We start from the raw sequence: 17,740 nt of genomic DNA on the forward strand, positions 1-17,740 counted from the left end.
TTATCCCCATTTATAGCTAGTCCATTTGTTTTTCTTTCTCTCTTCCATATCCCCCTTGCTAAATTGATTCCGTGGGCTCTATTTTCCTGGGAAATTGCGGGTGCGTTGGGGGCAGGGTGGGCTCCAAAAACCGGGGAAATCCCGTTTGGCTTCGGAGCCCGGCTCCAACCCACGGACTTCTGGGTTCCCCAGTGACGCGTCAGGGTGCGCGCGCACCTCCCAAATGCAGAAGTCCCGCCGGCTTTAATTGCTTACTTTACACAGATGATACTTTACACAGTTGTTGAGATAGTTTAAGTAGTTGAACTACTTAATTTTCTCAACATTTTGGCAGGGGTGCAATTTTGAAGCAGTGTTTCCCGTGTTGTGGGAAACACTGCATGTTGCAACAGACGTGTTTCAGCCAGCAGCCAGTGAGACATTCAAATGCTTATTTGACAGATGGGGAGAAAAGGTCACTTATTGCAGCAAGGCATTCTGTTCTTTCAGACAAAGTTTTGGCTGCAAGGTCTTTGTGTTTTCACTGAAAATTTTTATTTTCCAATCAAAATTCTGCTGTTCATACGTGTTTAACTACTTTGCGGACCCCCTCACACTCACACCGTCAGGGTGGGGGGTGCCATGGCTGCATTCATCACTACATCCGAGGACGAGCAACATCACCAGCCTCGCCAGGCACGGCGTCTACCTCCGCCACTTGGAGCTCCACATCACAGTGCTTCGCCACAGCACTTGCACAACAGCACAGAGGGCAACAACAGAGAGAGCGATGTCGCAGGAGGCACTACCATCACCAGAGGGCCTACATACCAAGGCTCAGCTTCCTGGACCTCTCTGAGGAGCAGTGCATACGGAGGCTCAGAGTCAGTCACCAAGTAGTCGCGGACATTTGCAGCCTCCATCATGCCGAGCTGCTTGCTGCTGGGCCAAGCAGCATCTCCTTATCTGTCGCTGTCAAGGTCACCACTGCCCTCAACTTCTTCGCCTCCGGATCATGCCAGGGTGCCACCGGGGACATAGCCGGGGTCTCTCAGTCATCTGCACACAAATGCATAAGGCAGGTCACCGACGGCTCATTTCGCAGGGCATTGCAGTACGTCAACTTCCCCATGGACGACCTCAGCCAGACGGAGAGGGCAATGGGATTCCACTCCTTGGCTGGCTTCCAACGGGTGCAGGGTGCAATCGATTGCACCCATATAGCAATACAAGCACCTCCACACGAGCCAGGACTGTTCATCAACAGGAAGGGGTATCACTCCATCAACACTCAACTTGTTTGTGACCACCGCAAAAGATTCTTTCACGTGTACACCAGATTCCCTGGCAGCTGCCACGATTCCTTCATCCTCTAGGAATCCAACATCCCGCCCCTCTTCCATGCACCGAATACCCTTAAGGGCTGGCTCCTCAGGGACAAGGGATAGCCCCTGCACACATGGCTCATGACACCTCCTGAGGAACCCCATCACCGAGCAGCAGTATCGGTATAACGACAACCACATCACCACCAGGTCTACAATTGAGCATGCTATAGGGCTGCTCAAGATGTGATTTAGGTGCCTTGGCACAACAGAGTGGGGTGCCGCTTGAGGAGGCCCCATCCACATCTGCCATCCACATTGAGGAAGAGGAGGAGGAGGAGGAGGAGCAGGAGCAGCGGGAACCCATGGGCAGAGCAACTGCTCACCTGGCTGCTCATGAGGCCAGGGAGTCGCTGATATGTGAACGGTTCTCCTAACATCAGACAGTGTGAAGAGTCCAATTCTTAACCACCTGGATAGAGCAGCGCCCACACTAGCACCGCCCGCCCCCCCTGCACAAAACAGTCCTGCAACGACACATACACCCACTGTAAAGTGACCCAATGGGTGGCATTAAGTGTCACCGTTCATGGTGAGCCTCATGAAAGGGCCCTATTAGAAAAGCCAGTCAAGAATGGCCAAGATGTGGCAGTAGTGGTGACAATCATAATATTTAATGTGAGGTTAAGAAAAAGCTAATATAAATAAAAAACATGACCAACCGTCAAACACCCTTGTGCATACCCTTCATGCTTACAAAACCTTTGCCCTTCTCTGCCGACTACTTCTATGTGATGCATCCTCTGTGGTTGCAGCAGAGGTAAAGGCAGGTTGCTCTTGTTCATGCCCTGACCGCTTAGATGCTTTGGGCCTATGCCCTCTGGGTTTTGGTGCCCGTGAAGGTCCCTCCAAAGACTGCTTCTCCTGCACCTGTGCAGGGCCAGACTCGGCCACGTGGAGAGGAGGCGGCATTGCGGGTACTGATTGAGGGGAGGGCAACGGGTGAGATGTGGGAGCACTTTGAGTGGCATCCCCACTTCCATGTCCCCTTTTGCCATTATCTCTGCCTTGGGCCAGGCCTACATCACTCCTACCACTCTGTTGGACGTCAGTTTGGAGGACATGTGCGAAGCCTTGTAAGGCCAGTGCTGGTGTATCTGCCTGCCTGTTTAAGGTGTCAAAATGTTGTTCACTGTGAGTCTGAACGGCCATTGTCGGCCTGAATGGACTCATTTGTGAGCTGTGCTTGAACCTTAATGGAGGCTAGCCTTCTCTCCATCGCAAACATTCCCGCACTTACCTGTGACAGTATCTCAGAGAGTTGCTCACGTCCCTGTGACACGATCTCAGAGATTCCCTCCTGTATGTGTGCCACCATTTCACTCATGCAGGAGTTGGACTCCTCCATCCTCTGCGTTATTGTGGAGAGTGCACGTGGCACTTGTTCCAGCACCTCGCAAATGTGCTGCTGTCCCTCGATCATTCTCCTTTTAAAGGATGGCCCCCAGGGTTCAGCATCTGTGTTCAGCTGAGCAGAGCCTGGAGAGGATTGTTCCCATCGACACAGACTCTCCGCAGCTGCCCCTGCCACCAGTGTCTGCTTGTGCTCACATGTGTGGTAACTCACCAGGTGCCAACCCAACTAACTGAGAACTAGGACCCACTGAGGTGTGAGTATCTGTGCTGGTGGATGGCTCGTTAAGATGTGACGGTGCGCCCTCAGAGACTGACAGGTCCTCTGAGGAATCGCCCACTGCCATCACAGCAGTCGCTGAAGGCCCTGCAAGAGAACAGAAGGCAATATTAAGTATCATCACAGATATGTCATGTTGCGATGAGCATGCTGAGGTGCTGAAGATGGCAAGGCATGTTAACATCAATTCATATTGTGCGTGCTGAATGTTAAAGTTATGTCACCAGACGTTTATCGGGTGCCAGTCTCGGCGTCCCCGACGGACAGGCGCTCAAGGGTTCGGCTGAGCTCCACCGCCTCCTGCTCTGCATCTGTGAGGACGACAATTTGTTGCGGCCCCCCTCCGGTCCTCACTCTCTCCCGTGCTTTCTGAGCTCTCTTCTCCGATAAGGGGAGAAAGTACAGATGCATGAGCGAGCGATGGTGACGTGGCCAACCAATGAATGCATTGGTTTGGGTGAGGCTGACCGTGAAAGAGATGCATCAGAGGGTGAGTCTGAGACAGAGCCATGACATTGTATGAGGATTGGGTTGTATGACCACTCACTCACCTGACGAAGGAGATAATCTCCGAAAGCTTGTGATTTTCAAATAAAACTGTTGGACTATAACCTGGTGTTGTAAGATTCCTTACATTTGGCCACCCCAGTCCATCACCGGCATCTCCACATCATGGGTTGAGTGGTAGTGGTAGGGTGACTAATGGGGAGGTGAGGAAGTGCAGGTAAGTTGAGGATGAGCTTTAAGTGGGTGTGGGGAGTGATGTGATAGAGTAGTGTTGACAGTGCAGAATGAGTTGGGGGGTGGGGGTGGTGATGTGGAAGACGGAATGTAGGAGAATGAGTAAGTGTACTCACTTTGCCTGACCTAGTTAGGTTATTGAAGTGCTTCCTGCACTGGATCCAGGTGCGGGAGATGTTGCTGCTGCTGGTGACCTCCTCTGCCACCTTGAGCTAGGCCTTGGTGGCAGAGGCAGGCTACTTCCTCCTGTCTGCCGGGTAGAACACATCCCTCCTCCTCCTCACCCCATCCAGTGCCACCTGGAGTGAGGCATTGTTGAATCTTGGAGCAGCCTTTCCCCTGGGCTGCTCCATTGTGGTGTGTGGGTGTTTGCTCCAGGAGAAGCCATTGGAGGACTGTCCCTTTAAATGGAGCTCCTCCAGCTGACAGCCTGAGATGCGGGTGCACAGTCCGCCTGCTGCGCAGCTTTTGGATGGCAAACCCAGAAGCCACATTAAGTGGCTCCAATTGACTCGTGATCGTGTGCGAAACGGACATTTTTTATTGGGCGGTTTACCCACGCGCCCCATCACAACCCCCCCACTGCCATCTCGCCTCCACTCTAATATCTGGACCCTTATCAATTCCTTATTTACCTGTTGATCTTTATCTACTTCTCTCTTCTATTTATTACATTTACTTAAAAATGAACATTTTGTTCTAAAATCATATATTTTTGTGGTTCAGAACAAAAGTAATAAAGTTTTCATATTGTTTGGAAACCCTGTGATTCATCACACTGCTGGCATTTTGTAGTTGCTGCATCCAGCGTATATAACTGACTGGAATATTATGATAGGAGTTCTCTGGTGGGAGATATGTGGAACTCCACCCCCCCCCCACCCCCACCGCCGAAAAAAAAGCATAACTTGCTAAAAGCAAGTGTTTCCCTGCTGATTTCCCACTGAACATTATAGTGGGAAATCAGGAGAACCAGGCAGGATTCAGGAGCAACACTTTCATCTGGTGTCTGAGGAACGGATGTTTGCTTTAAAGATTCGTGTTTTGTTTTAGCCTCTGTCGTCTGTTAATTGACAAATCAGGCATGATTGCAGTAGTTGAACTTCAGAAACCATGTTAACACTTGCCAACAGAAATGAGAAATTAATTGCCAGAAAACTGAAGGTAATTGCTCATTTCATTAGTTATGCAAGACAAGGAATTTCAAAGATAATTTTATCTTCTCAGATTCTGATTGGTTTATGTTCTTAAAACCTTTGCAATAAAACGTTCACAGGTCAACTGAATAAAGCATTTTATAGAAGCAGGGGACATTTGCTTTCAGAATTCTTATTAATCCAGCCAGTATCTTGAATTGAGTATTTTATGGATTTTGTCCTCTGACTGGAACTATTGGATACTTTCTTCTTAAGAAACTGCTGTTAAAAATAACATTTAATTTTATGGAGATCTTTAGGATTGCCTGCGCTGTGGTTAATCCAGTAAATTAATGGTACTGGTTAATGCTGTAATGAAAGCAGTAATTACATAATTATGCAGCATGGGTAGCCTGTGAGAGTCCAAAGGCTTATTGTCACTGTACTACAACCAGGATGAGTTTGAACGGTTTAGTAGCCATGCTAAATAATACCAATGAATGGCATAGCCATTACCTAATTTAGGTTTTAAATTATTGTACTACTGGGCCCCAAAATTCCGAGGGTCTAGGTTGGAAAAGTCACATAACCTGAGTGGGCTTGAACAGGATTTTAGGATAGGACCCAATACACTGGGTCCAACCCCTTTTTTCACCCATCAGAAATTGCGATTGAAGTGGGAATAAGTGTCTGAAGACAGCTCCAAAGACAATACTGGTAATTCTATTGCTGTTCACCAGACTTCCTTCTTAACAGAGTTCAGCAGCATAGCCAGGCATATGCAGTGTAAGCATATGTCTACACTTTTATCTGTTGGGGTGGCAAATCGGCAAATTGGCCGCTGATTGCTCCTGGTACCTAATACTGCTGCCACTCTGTGCTGCAAGTGGGAATTATTGGTTTTGTGAAAAATTAGGAATTCCTGCCCGCAACACGGAGACCAATCCTAGAATGAAGCAGCAATGTCAAGTTTGAGCTGGAAATAAGGAGCACAAGGGGATAAGTGTCTCTGAACTGGGAGGGGTTGTGTTATACTGATTGTGCCTCTGTGAAATAGAATGCTCAACCCTTGAGTATGGGATGGGGAGGGAGGGGACACTTAGAAAATCTTGTACTGTACACAATCCTTCCATCAGTGGTCCTGACCTGATGAAAGGTTTGATGCTGTCACACCAACTTTTAAATATCTTGCAGAGAAATCCATCAGGCCATGTCCACTGAAAGTAGGGAATCAGTCCTGTTTTCCAATCTTTTGTGTATACATTCATCCCAAAGTAATATGAGGCTCTGGATCCCCATGCTTGGATGAGGGTGAATTTTAGTATTGCTGTATTAAAAATGGTGACGAATTGCTAGCATTAGAGATCTGGCTGCAAGACATTGTTCAATACAGATTTCTTTCAGTAAACCATGGTTGCTCAGGTATATATGGTAAAATCCCACTTGTTCTCTGGAGGAGGTGCTTTGACCAGGATCCTCCAGGATCTACTATACAGTAGGTGAATGATCTTGCACTGTTATCATTTCCCTGAATTGCTAAGGAAAGTTACTCAAAAATAATTAATATTCCCTGGAGTGCATGTGATATATAGGGCTCCAAAAGCAAAGTTTTGTTTTTTATTTACCAACCCAAATACTGACTCATTGATTTTTTAAAACTAAATCCAAAGATTAGTAATTCTCCACAAGAGATCCATAATCCATTTTTTGTAGACAATGTATCCAGTTAGTCAGACAAAACAGAGTACGCAACATGTAGTTATAAGGTCCCATCAGGACCAAATTGTCACATACCAGGCATACTGTGTAAACTTCTTATTTCACCATATGGACTAACTGAGGAATGCAATGAGGATGTTATTTAATTAGCCAGCCTGCTGTTAAAGAGCGCCTGAGATGTAAAGTAAAATGCTGACAGAACAGCATGGACAAAATAGTAGAAACACCAACAAAATGTTACATCTTTGCCCTTTAATGTGGGCATCTGCTTGTCCCCATGGGCTTTGCTGATTGTAAGATTTGAGTAGGGCTTTGGTGAACAAGGATTTCTGCACTTTCGTTAAACCAGCTTCCTTTTTAATCTATTGGGTATAAAATAATTACTTTGTTATAATCTTTAAATCATTACAAAGCAGTAATGCTCAGTCACTATTGAACAGTTTTCACTTTGACTGTTATACTGGTTAATATAACCAGTACTGACACTGATGTGAATTTTTATGAACTACTGAATTTGGAACAGTACTATTCAGTGTAGGACCAATGGGCAAGCAATTTCTATTTAATTTCTAGAACTGTTCGGTAAAATATAATATCTGGCACCTCTAGTCCATGGAAATACAGCGCTTCTGGCTTCCAGCAAACTGAAATTCGATGTGTGCATAAATTAGAATTTATGAAATAAACATCCATTGATCTGACGGCTTCAGACATCATGATGGGTAGATAACTTTCAAACAACAATGTGAATTGATCGTGGCCTTCAAAGCTCCTAAAATATAGTGCTTACTGATAAATTGAGGAAATTAGTTGCTGTTAAAATTCATGCACACATTGGGCCAGATTTTGCTGTGAGTGGCGAATGATCACTTGCCCATAGACTTTCTATGGGATTTTGCAGGGCAAGTTCCTGTAAATTAGAGATCCAAAAAGCACGCCACCCTCTACAGGGCATCTGGGACTTTTGTGAACAGGTTGTTTGGCAGTAATTAAGACTTACCATGCCGTGAGAAGGGTACTTAGACTTGAAATGGCTTGACATAAATTTTTTTGGCCCATTTAGTCCGTATCTGCAGCGTCAGTACAGCAACTTCACGCCATTCAGTACCGTTGAACGGGGAATCAGACAGCGAGATGCCATTTTCGCGCAGCTTTTGGAGGAGGATCACACCTTGACCAGCAACTTCCGGATTTCTGCGTTTGACTGCACTTGTGCAGTCGCCGGAAGTTGCTGTCCGATTTGGACATGAATAATGGTTAGCCTCACAGCTAACCATTATTCATGTCCATAAATATTTATGGACATGAATATTGTTATTTTTACAGCAAATATGGCCCATTCTTATTTTTAAGTTATCTATTCCTGGTTGATGTCAGAAAAAGCTACTAGGTCAATCGTTAGAGAAAAAGAGGATACATGAACAGGGTGGTTGCTTTAGCAGATTTACAGAACAAGCAACTTTCTAAGTGTAGGATCGACAGAGTCAGGAATGATGTTCCTTTCAAGTTATTCCAGAACAAAACCATTGAATGTCACTTGGTTTATACATATAGGACATGCAATAGAAATGCAACCGATAAATAAGTGTTGAAGTAATTTTGAACATTATCTTTTTATGTCTGCGGCCTGAATTTTCTTCAGCTCAGGTTGATGAGATGAAAGCTTCCTCTCTCTGATAATGGTAAGAATCCTGAATGATATAGGTTAAAGACAGTCTCAGATTTGAATTTGGATGAGAATATACAAAGCACAGTTACAAACAATCTTTAAACTAAATTTATGGCTATTTGGATGATTAAGTTACATTTTCAGTTAGTACGACACCAACAATTTGCACTTCTCTAGCGCTCCTCATATGGAGGAACACAACTCAAAGCACTTACCGTTATGGGGAGGGAAAAGTGGATGATATGCAGGAGTGGAAAAGGGAAAAACAACTAAAGGTTTCTGAAAAGAAGGGTTTTGAGGAGGTTTTTGAAAGCAAGGTGGGAATTGGCAAGGTGGATGGAAGTAGACAGTTCCAGAGGGCAGGAGTGGAGCAAATAAACAAGTGACCACCAATGTTGTAGTGGAGGGAACAGGGGACAAGAAGCCTGGTGTTAGAGGAGCCACAGGTGCATGTAGGGACGTAAGGTTGGAGGATATCACTAAGGTAAGACACGATGGGAGAGGCCATGGAGAGATATGAAAGTAAGGATGAGGATTTAAAATCAACTCACGTGAGGAGCCATTGTAGGCTGGAGAAAATGATATTGTGAGATTTAGAACAGATGAGGATGTGGGCAACAGCATTTTAGATAAGTTGAAACAGGAAGACCAACTAAGAAACATTAGTAAAGTCGACTTTTGAGGTGATGAAGGCATGAATTAGGATTTTGGTGGCAGAGGTGGAGGGATAGGGGACCGCAATTTCCATATTAAAATGGGCCTATCGCCTGAAACAGGCGGGCGTTTTGGACAGCTGGCAGTAGGTCCCTTTAAAAATGGAGCCAGCCACATTGCCATTGTTAATGGGGCGGTATGGGTACCGACCCCATTTTGAGGCCATTGCCGCCTGTTAACGCTGAAGAAGGCACTGAAAATTGACCCCAATGTCTTTTGTGATTTTGACCTATGCATTCTCAGAGCTGGGAGTGGTGGGGAAATCAGATTGGGTCATAAATAATGAGTGGTGGGGGAGATGAGAGGGTAATTTCGAGATAATAACATGCTTCAGGACTTCAAAAAGAAAGGATGGATTGAGGAAGTGAAGTTAAATGGTCAGGAATTGGGACAGGAGAAACTGATTGGCTTCACCGACCAGATTAATGTGTTGCGGGCTGAGGGGAAGATGGGGAGAAACAGCATAGAATGAGATGGGTGAGGGTTTGAGATTAGGAGAGAGCTGAGAGTTCATTTGGGAGGGAAAGTGGAGGGAAAATCACAGGAGATAGTGGCAGGTTTTTTCTGGTGTCCTTGATTTTGGACACAAAGCATTAACACAATTAGAGGAAGAAAATGCATGAGAATGTACACATTTTTAAAGGAGTCACAATTATTTATAAATAGAACAATTATTAAATTTGTCATACTGTTGTCTTCTGGGTTGATCTATGAGAGTACCATAATCTAAGCTCATGTTTCATAGGGCTTCTGATTTAAAACCAAAACCCTGTCTGTTTTAGGTTAAGGTATGAATGCATCTAATAAAGTGTTTACAAGGAGCACCACCTTGTGGCTATGTTTGCAATAACTTATTTAGAAGTGAGTCTGTCTGATGTAATTCAGAGTTTTTCTTCATTTGTAGAAATAATGCAAAGTATAAAGCATACAATTAAACTAAAGGACTGGACTCCGAACTGGGAAACCTGAGCTTGAACCCCAGTCTTGACTGAAGGTCGCACTGAGAATTCCCTGGAAGGGAAGGAGATAGCACTAGTCTCAGCCAAGCTGACTGGAGAGCTCTCCATCCAGCATCACTCAAGAGCACCTCTTTATGGGAAGTGATATTTTTAGTCACAGGAGATCAAAGTCAGATGATTCTAAAGTGCTAAGGCGAACAGCACGGATGTTGGAACAAACAGAAACACCTTCATCTCCTTTGGATCGCAAATTAGAGTAGAAAATGTAAGTTTAAAAATTATAAGGGGAAGAGTCCCTGCAAAACAGTTGTGGTAGAAACCAAAACCTGGATGTATGAGTGCGTGAACTCATACCTGGTCTCCTGGTAATATCTTCCAGCAGTTGTTGTGCCTTTTCATTATTAGCTATATGGCATGAAGTTGGTCACTTGGATTAGCATGAAGCTGTTGCATATCTGGCCCCAATGGTTCAGTCTGAGCTCTCTGTTGATTGCAAGAAGCTCCTTTTCTGTCTCTAGCCTTTTGGGAAAGATAATCAGAGAGCTAATGTCTTCCTGGGTTAGCATATGTATTCTATCCCCTGGCTTTTGATGAGATTTTTGTCAGTTTTTATCTGACCGTGAACAGCTATTTTAAGTAAGAGATTGAACTGGTGAAGAAACCATTTTATTTACTTAAAGTTGCATTTTTATCACATTTTTCTGTTACAGGAAAATGAAATACATGTTTTTGGCTGGAAATTTTTCTCCACACATACAAAATGGGGAAAAAATCTGCTCTTTATTTCCAGTGCATTCTATGAGAATTATTGACTGCAGCCAAATTATGATGCAAAATGTTAATATTCAAGAAGGTTTGAAAAATAAGGAATATATAATTGTCACGGGAGTATATTTTTCAAGAGGGAGCATTTAGATAAATGAGGGGAATGGGGTTGTTGACATGTGGGATCAGTTATTGTCTAAATTAAGCAGACAACAAAAATTTTCATATTTTTAAAACTGATTTCCCACCCATCATGATCCCACTCCATAATTTGGTACATTCTGTAATTATGTTAGTGAATTATGAAGGAAACCTGCCGAACTTACCCGGTCTGGCCTATATGTGACTCCAGACCCACAGCAATGTGGTTGATTCTTAATTGCCCTCTGAAATGGCCTAGCAAGCCACTCAGTTGTAAAATCTCGCTACGAAAAGTCATATTAAGAATAAAACCGGACGGACCACCTGGCATTGGACCACTAGGCACCGGACACGACAACGGCAAACCAAGCCCAGTCGACCCTGCAAGGTACTCCTTACTAACATCTGGGGACTTGTGCCAAAATTGGGAGAGCTGTCCCACAGACTAGTCAAGCAACAGCCTGACATAGCCACACTCACAGAATCATACCTTTCAGCCAACGTCCCAGACTCTTCCATCACCATCCCTGGGTATGTCCTCTCCCACCGGCAGGACAGACCCACCAGAGGTGGCGGTACAATGATATACAGTCAGGAGGGAGTGGCCCTGGGAGTCCTCAACATTGACTCTGGACCCCACGAAATCTCATGGCATCAGGTCAAACATGGGCAAGGAAACCTCCTGCTGATTACCACCTACCGTCCTCCCTCAGCTGATGAATCAGTCCTCCATGTTGAGCACCACTTGGAGGAAGCACTGAGGGTAGCAAGGGCACAAAATGTACTCTGGGTGGGGGACTTCAATGTCCATCACCAAGAGTGGCTCGGTAGCACCACCACAGACCGAGCTGGCCGAGTCCTGAAGGACATAGCTGCTAGACTGGGCCTGCGGCAGGTGGTGAGCGAACCAACACGAGGGAAAAACTTACTTGACCTTGTCCTCACCAATCTACCTGTCGCAAATGCATCTGTCCATGACAGCATTGGTAGGAGTGACCACCACACAGTCCTCGTGGAGATGAAGTCCTGTCTTCGCGCTGAGGACACCATCCAACGTGTTGTGTGGAACTACCACCATGCTAAATGGGATAGATTCAGAACAGATCTAGCAGCTCAAAACTGGACATCCATGAGGTGCTGTGGGCCATCAGCAGCAGCAGAATTGTATTCCAGCACAATCTGTAACCTCATGGCCCGGCATATTCCTCACTCTACCATTACCAACAAGCCAGGGGATCAACCCTGGTTCAATGAGGAGTGTCGAAGAGCATGCCAGGAGCAGCACCAGGCACAACTAAAAATGAGGAGCTAATCTGGTGAAGCTACAACTCAGGACCACATGCATGCTAAACAGCGGAAGCAACATGCTATAGACAGAGCTAAGCGATTCCACAAGCAACGGATCAGATCAAAGCTCTGCAGTCCTGCCACATCCAGTCGTGAATGGTGGTGGACAATTAAACAACTAACGGGAGGAGGAGGCTCTGCAAACATCCCCATCCTCAATGACGGCGGAGTCCAGCACGTGAGTGCAAAAGACAAGGCTGAAGCGTTTGCAACCATCTTCAGCCAGAAGTGCCGAGTGGATGATCCATCTCGGCCTCCTCCCGATATCCCCACCATCACAGAAGCCAGTCTTCAGCCAATTTGATTCACCCCATATGATATCAAGAAACGGCTGAGTGCACTGGATACAGCAAAGGCTATGGGCCCCGACAACATCCCGGCTGTAGTGCTGAAGACTTATGCTCCAGAACTAGCTGCGCCTCTAGCCAAGCTGCTCCAGTACAGCTACAACACTGGCATCTACCCGACAATGTGGAAAATTGCCCAGGTATGTCCTGTCCACAAAAAGCAGGAAAAATCCAATCCGGCCAATTACCGCCCCATCAGTCTACTCTCAATTATCAGCAAAGTGATGGAAGGTGTCGTCGACAGTGCTATCAAGCGGCACTTACTCACCAATAACCTGCTCACCGATGCTCAGTTTGGGTTCCGCCAGGACCACTCGGCTCCAGACCTCATTACAGCCTTGGTCCAAACATGGACAAAAGAGCTGAATTCCAGAGGTGAGGTAAGAGTGACTGCCCTTGACATCAAGCAGCATTTGACCGAGTGTGGCACCAAGGAGCCCTGGTAAAATTGAAGTCAATGGGAATCAGGGGGAAAACTCTCCAGTGGCTGGAGTCATACCTAGCACAAAGGAAGATGGTAGTGGTTGTTGGAGGCCAATCATCTCAGCCCCAGGACATTGCTGCAGGAGTTCCTCAGGGCAGTGTCCTAGGCCCAACCATCTTCAGCTGCTTCATCAATGACCTTCCCTCCATCATAAGGTCAGAAATGGGGATGTTCGCTGATGACTGCACAGTGTTCAGTTCCATTTGCAACCCCTCAAATAATGAAGCAGTCCGAGCCCACATGCAGCAAGACCTGGACAACATCCAGGCTTGGGCTGATAAGTGGCAAGTAACATTAGCGCCAGACAAGTGCCAGGCAATGACCATCTCCAACAAGAGAGAGTCTAACCACCTCCCCTTGACATTCAACGGCATTACCATCGCCGAATCCCCCACCATCAACATCCTGGGAGTCACCATTGACGAGAAACTTAACTGGACCAGCCATATAAATACTGTGGCTACAAGAGCAGTTCAGAGGCTGGGTATTCTGCGGCGAGTGACTCACCTCCTGACTCCCCAAAGCCTTTCCACCATCTACAAGGCACAAGTCAGGAGTGTGATGGAATACTCTCCACTTGCCTGGATGAGTGCAGCTCCAACAACACTCAAGAAGCTCGACGCCATCCAGGACAAAGCAGCCCGCTTGATTGGCACCCCATCCAACATTCACTCCCTTCACCACCGGCGCACACTGGCTGCAGTGTGTACCATCCACAGGATGCACAGCAGCAACTCGCCAAGGCTTCTTCGACAACACCTCCCAAACCCGCGACCTCTACCACCTAGAAGGACAAGAGTAGCAGACACATGGGAATAACACCATCTGCACGTTCCCCTCCAAGTCACACACCATCCCGACTTGGAAATATATTGCCGTTCCTTCATCATCGCTGGGTCAAAATCCTGGAACTCCCTTCTTAACAGCACTGTGGGAGAACCTTCACCACACGAACTGCAGCGGTTCAAGAAGGCGGCTCGCCACCACCTTCTCAAGGGCAATTAGGGATGGGCAATAAATGCTGGCTTCGCCAGCAACTCCCACATCCCATGAACGATTAAAAAAAAAACCTAAACCACTGAATTATCAAATAGTTTTTGTGAATGAAATCTGCAGATTCCACTGCAAAAGATTCCCCCACAAATTCAGTTGGCGCGGTCAGTTGCTGTACCTTTGTCTTTATCAAATGCACTTTTTTTTTAAGGGCCTGACTGCTAATTTCATGGATTGAATTTGATTCTCACCATATCCAACTCCTGATGCTGATACATGGCACAGTTCCATTGGTTGGTGAAAAGTACAATATCTCCCAACTAAGTGAATGTCAAAGCATGTATCCTTTTTTATTTGTTCTCGTGATGTGGGTGATGCTGGCAAGGCCACATTTATTGCCTACCCCTAGTTGCCCTGAAAAGGACCGATCGTCTCCTTGACCTGCTGCAGTCCTTGTGATCATGGTGCTTCCACTATGCTGTTGGGTAGTGAATAGCAGGATATTGATCTAGCAGTGATGAAGAAATGGTGATATCTGTCCAAGTCAGGATGGTGAGTGCCTTTTGAGTGTGGAGTTAAGTAAATTGACTGAACACAGGCATCTATGATGGTGGGGACCTTGGGAGGAAATCAAGTAGGATCGTCCAGTCAGCACTTTTGACGGAAGAAGTTTTCAAAGACTTCAGCCTTGTCTCACGTGTTCACACGTTGGGTTCCACCATGGTTGAGGATGGGGATGTTCATTGAGCCTCTTCCTCCTGTTTGTTGCCTGGTTGTCCAGCAGCATCCTGGACTGGATGTGGTAGGGCTAGAAAGATTTGCTCTGATCAGTTGATTGTGGGGCAGCTTAGTTCTGTCTATAGCCTCCTGTCTATAGCCTCCTCCAAGTAAGAAAGAAAGAACTTGCATATATTTGGTGCGTTTCATGACTGTATGACGTCCCAAAGTGCTTTGCAGCCAATTAAGTACTTTTTGAAGTGTAGTCGCTGTTGTAATATAGGGAAATGCGACAGCCAATTTGCACACAGCAAGGTCCCACAAACAGCAATGAGATAATGGCTAGATAATCTGTTACAGTGATGTTGGATGAGGGATAAATATTGGCCAGGACACTGGGGAGAACTCTTCTGCACTCCCCAAATATTAATGTTGTGGTAAAAGGTCCTGAGACATTGAGGTAAATTGTAACCACCAAGAACAGCTGGGTTGGGTCTGGTGGGCAGTAAAAATCCTCAGAGCAGGACCGCATCCCGGCTCCAACACGCCTGCTTCTGGGTTTAATCCAGTCGGGTTTGTCTGCGTGTGGAGAGCGGACACCAGGAAGCCCCACCCCCACTTAAAGCTGATGGGCCGATATTTAAAAGGGCAATATATCTCATTGAGGTACTTGAGGTACTTAATATTTTGTGTATTGGAATAGTAAAATAAATTTAACCTTACCAGGTAAGGTTTCCTATCGCTTCTGATTCACGTCAGATGAAAGCAGGCGGGAGGAAGGGCCAGATCCATGATGAGTGCCTTTATTTCACTGTTTGTGGGCCCAGAGGAGCAGGAGTGCTTAATCCAGGCGGACCCCCACGATCTGCCAACCCCCCCTCCCCCCCATGGTAGACCCCCATCTACCTCCGACTCTTCATCCGACCTCCAATCTTCTACTCAGCCCCCCCGATGGTTTTCTCAGCCCCCCGATTGTCTTCTCAGCCCCCCCCATCGTCTTCTCAGCCCCCCCCATCGTCTTCTCAGCCCCCCCCATCGTCTTCTCAGCCCCCCCATCGTCTTCTCAGCCCCCCCCATCGTCTTCTCAGCCCCCCCCATCGTCTTCTCAGCCCCCCGATCGCCTTCTCAGTCCTCCGATCTCTTCCTCAGCCCCCCAATTGTCTTCTCAGCCCCCCCAATCTCTTCCTCAGACTCCTGATCTCTTCCTCAGTCCCCCCATCATCTTCTCAGCTCCCCCCCCATTGTCTTCTCAGCCCCCCCCGATCTCTTCCTCAGACTCCTGATCTTTTCCACAGCCCCCCAATCATCTTCTCAGCCCCCCAATCTCTTCCTCAGACCCCTGATCTCTTCCTCAGCCCCCTGATCACTTCCTCAGCCCCGCCGATCTTCCTCTCAGCTCCCCGATCTCTTCCTCAGCCCCCCTGATCTTCCTTTTAGCCCCCCCGACCTTCCTTTTAGCCCCCCCCTGACCTTCCTTTCAGCCCCCCCTGACCTTCCTTTTCAGCCCCCCCGACCTTCCTTTCAGCCCCCCCGACCTTCCTTTCAGCCCCCCCGACCTTCCTTTCAGCCCCCCCCCGATCTTCCTTTCAGCCCCCCCGATCTTCCTTTTAGCCCCCCCCGATCTACATTTTAGCCCCCCCGATCTACCTTTTAGCCCCCCCCCGATCTACCTTTTAGCCCCCCCCCCGATCTACCTTTTAGCCCCCCCCCGATCTACCTTTTAGCCCCCCCCGATCTACCTATTAGCCCCCCCCGATCTACCTTTTAGCCCCACCGATCTATCTTTTAGCCCCCCCCCGATCTACCTTTTAGCCCCCCCCGATCTTCCTTTCAGCCCCCCCCGATCTACCTTTCAGCCCCCCCCGATCTACCTTTTAGCCCCCCCCGATCTACCTTTTAGCCCCCCCCGATCTACCTTTTAGCCCCCCCCCGATCTACCTTTTAGCCCCCCCGATCTACCTTTTAGCCCCCCCCCGATCTACCTTTTAGCCCCCCCCCGATCTACCTTTTAGCCCCCCCCGATCTACCTTTTAGCCCCCCCCGATCTACCTTTTAGCCCCCCCCCGATCTACCTTTTAGCCCCCCCCCCGATCTACCTTTTAGCCCCCCCCGATCTACCTTTTAGCCCCCCCCGATCTACCTTTTAGCCCCCCCCGATCTACCTTTTAGCCCCCCCGATCTACCTTTTAGCCCTCCCCCGATCTTCCTTTCAGCCCCCCCCCGATCTTCCTTTTAGCCCCCCCGATCTTCCTTTCAGCCCCCCCGATCTTCCTTTCAGCCCCCCCGATCTTCCTTTCAGCCCCCCCGATCTTCCTTTCAGCCCCCCCTGATCTTCCTTTTCGCCCCCCCGATCTTCCTTTCAGCCCCCCCGATCTTCCTTTCAGCCCCCCCCGATCTTCCTTTCAGCCCCCCCCGATCTTCCTTTCAGCCCCCCCGATCTTCCTTTTAGTCCCCCCCGATCTTCCTTTTAGTCCCCCCCGATCTTCCTTTTAGTCCCCCCCGATCTTCCTTTCAGCCCCCCCCCGATCTTCCTTTCAGCCCCCCCGATCTTCCTTTCAGCCCCCCCGATCTTCCTCACAGCTTCCTGATCTTCCTCTCAGCCCCTCAATCTCTTCCTCAAACCCCCAATTTCTTCCTCAGCCTCTCGATCTCTTCCTCTCGGCCCCCCGATCTCTTCCTCTCGGCCCCCCGATCTCTTCCTCTCGGCCCCCCGATCTCTTCCTCTCGGCCCCCCGATCTCTTCCTCTCGGCCCCCCGATCTCTTCCTCTCGGCCCCCCGATTTTCCTGTCGGCCCCCCGATCACTTCCTCTCGGCCCCCTATCTTCCTGTCGGCCCCCCGATCATCTTCTCAAGCCCCACGATCTCTTCCTCAGCCCCTCAATCTTCCTTTCGGTCCCCTGATCATCTTCTCAGCCCCCTGATTGCTTCCTCAGCTCCCCCATTTCTTCCTGAGCCCTCCGATAGTTATCTCAGCCCCTGATGGTCTTCTCAGCCCCCTGATCTCTTCCTC

The 17,740-nt window shown here is 47.8% G+C and overlaps 1 protein-coding gene across 1 annotated transcript in view; it reads left to right on the forward strand.

The window, feature by feature from the left end:
• Positions 1 to 17,740, forward strand: part of kalrna (kalirin RhoGEF kinase a) — a 667,943-nt gene that overhangs the window by 322,996 nt on the left and 327,207 nt on the right. The gene's annotated exons all lie outside the window — the stretch shown is intronic.

Source organism: Heptranchias perlo, chromosome 7, assembly GCF_035084215.1.
Source record: "Heptranchias perlo isolate sHepPer1 chromosome 7, sHepPer1.hap1, whole genome shotgun sequence".
In the NCBI taxonomy this organism is placed as follows: Eukaryota; Metazoa; Chordata; class Chondrichthyes; order Hexanchiformes; family Hexanchidae; genus Heptranchias; species Heptranchias perlo.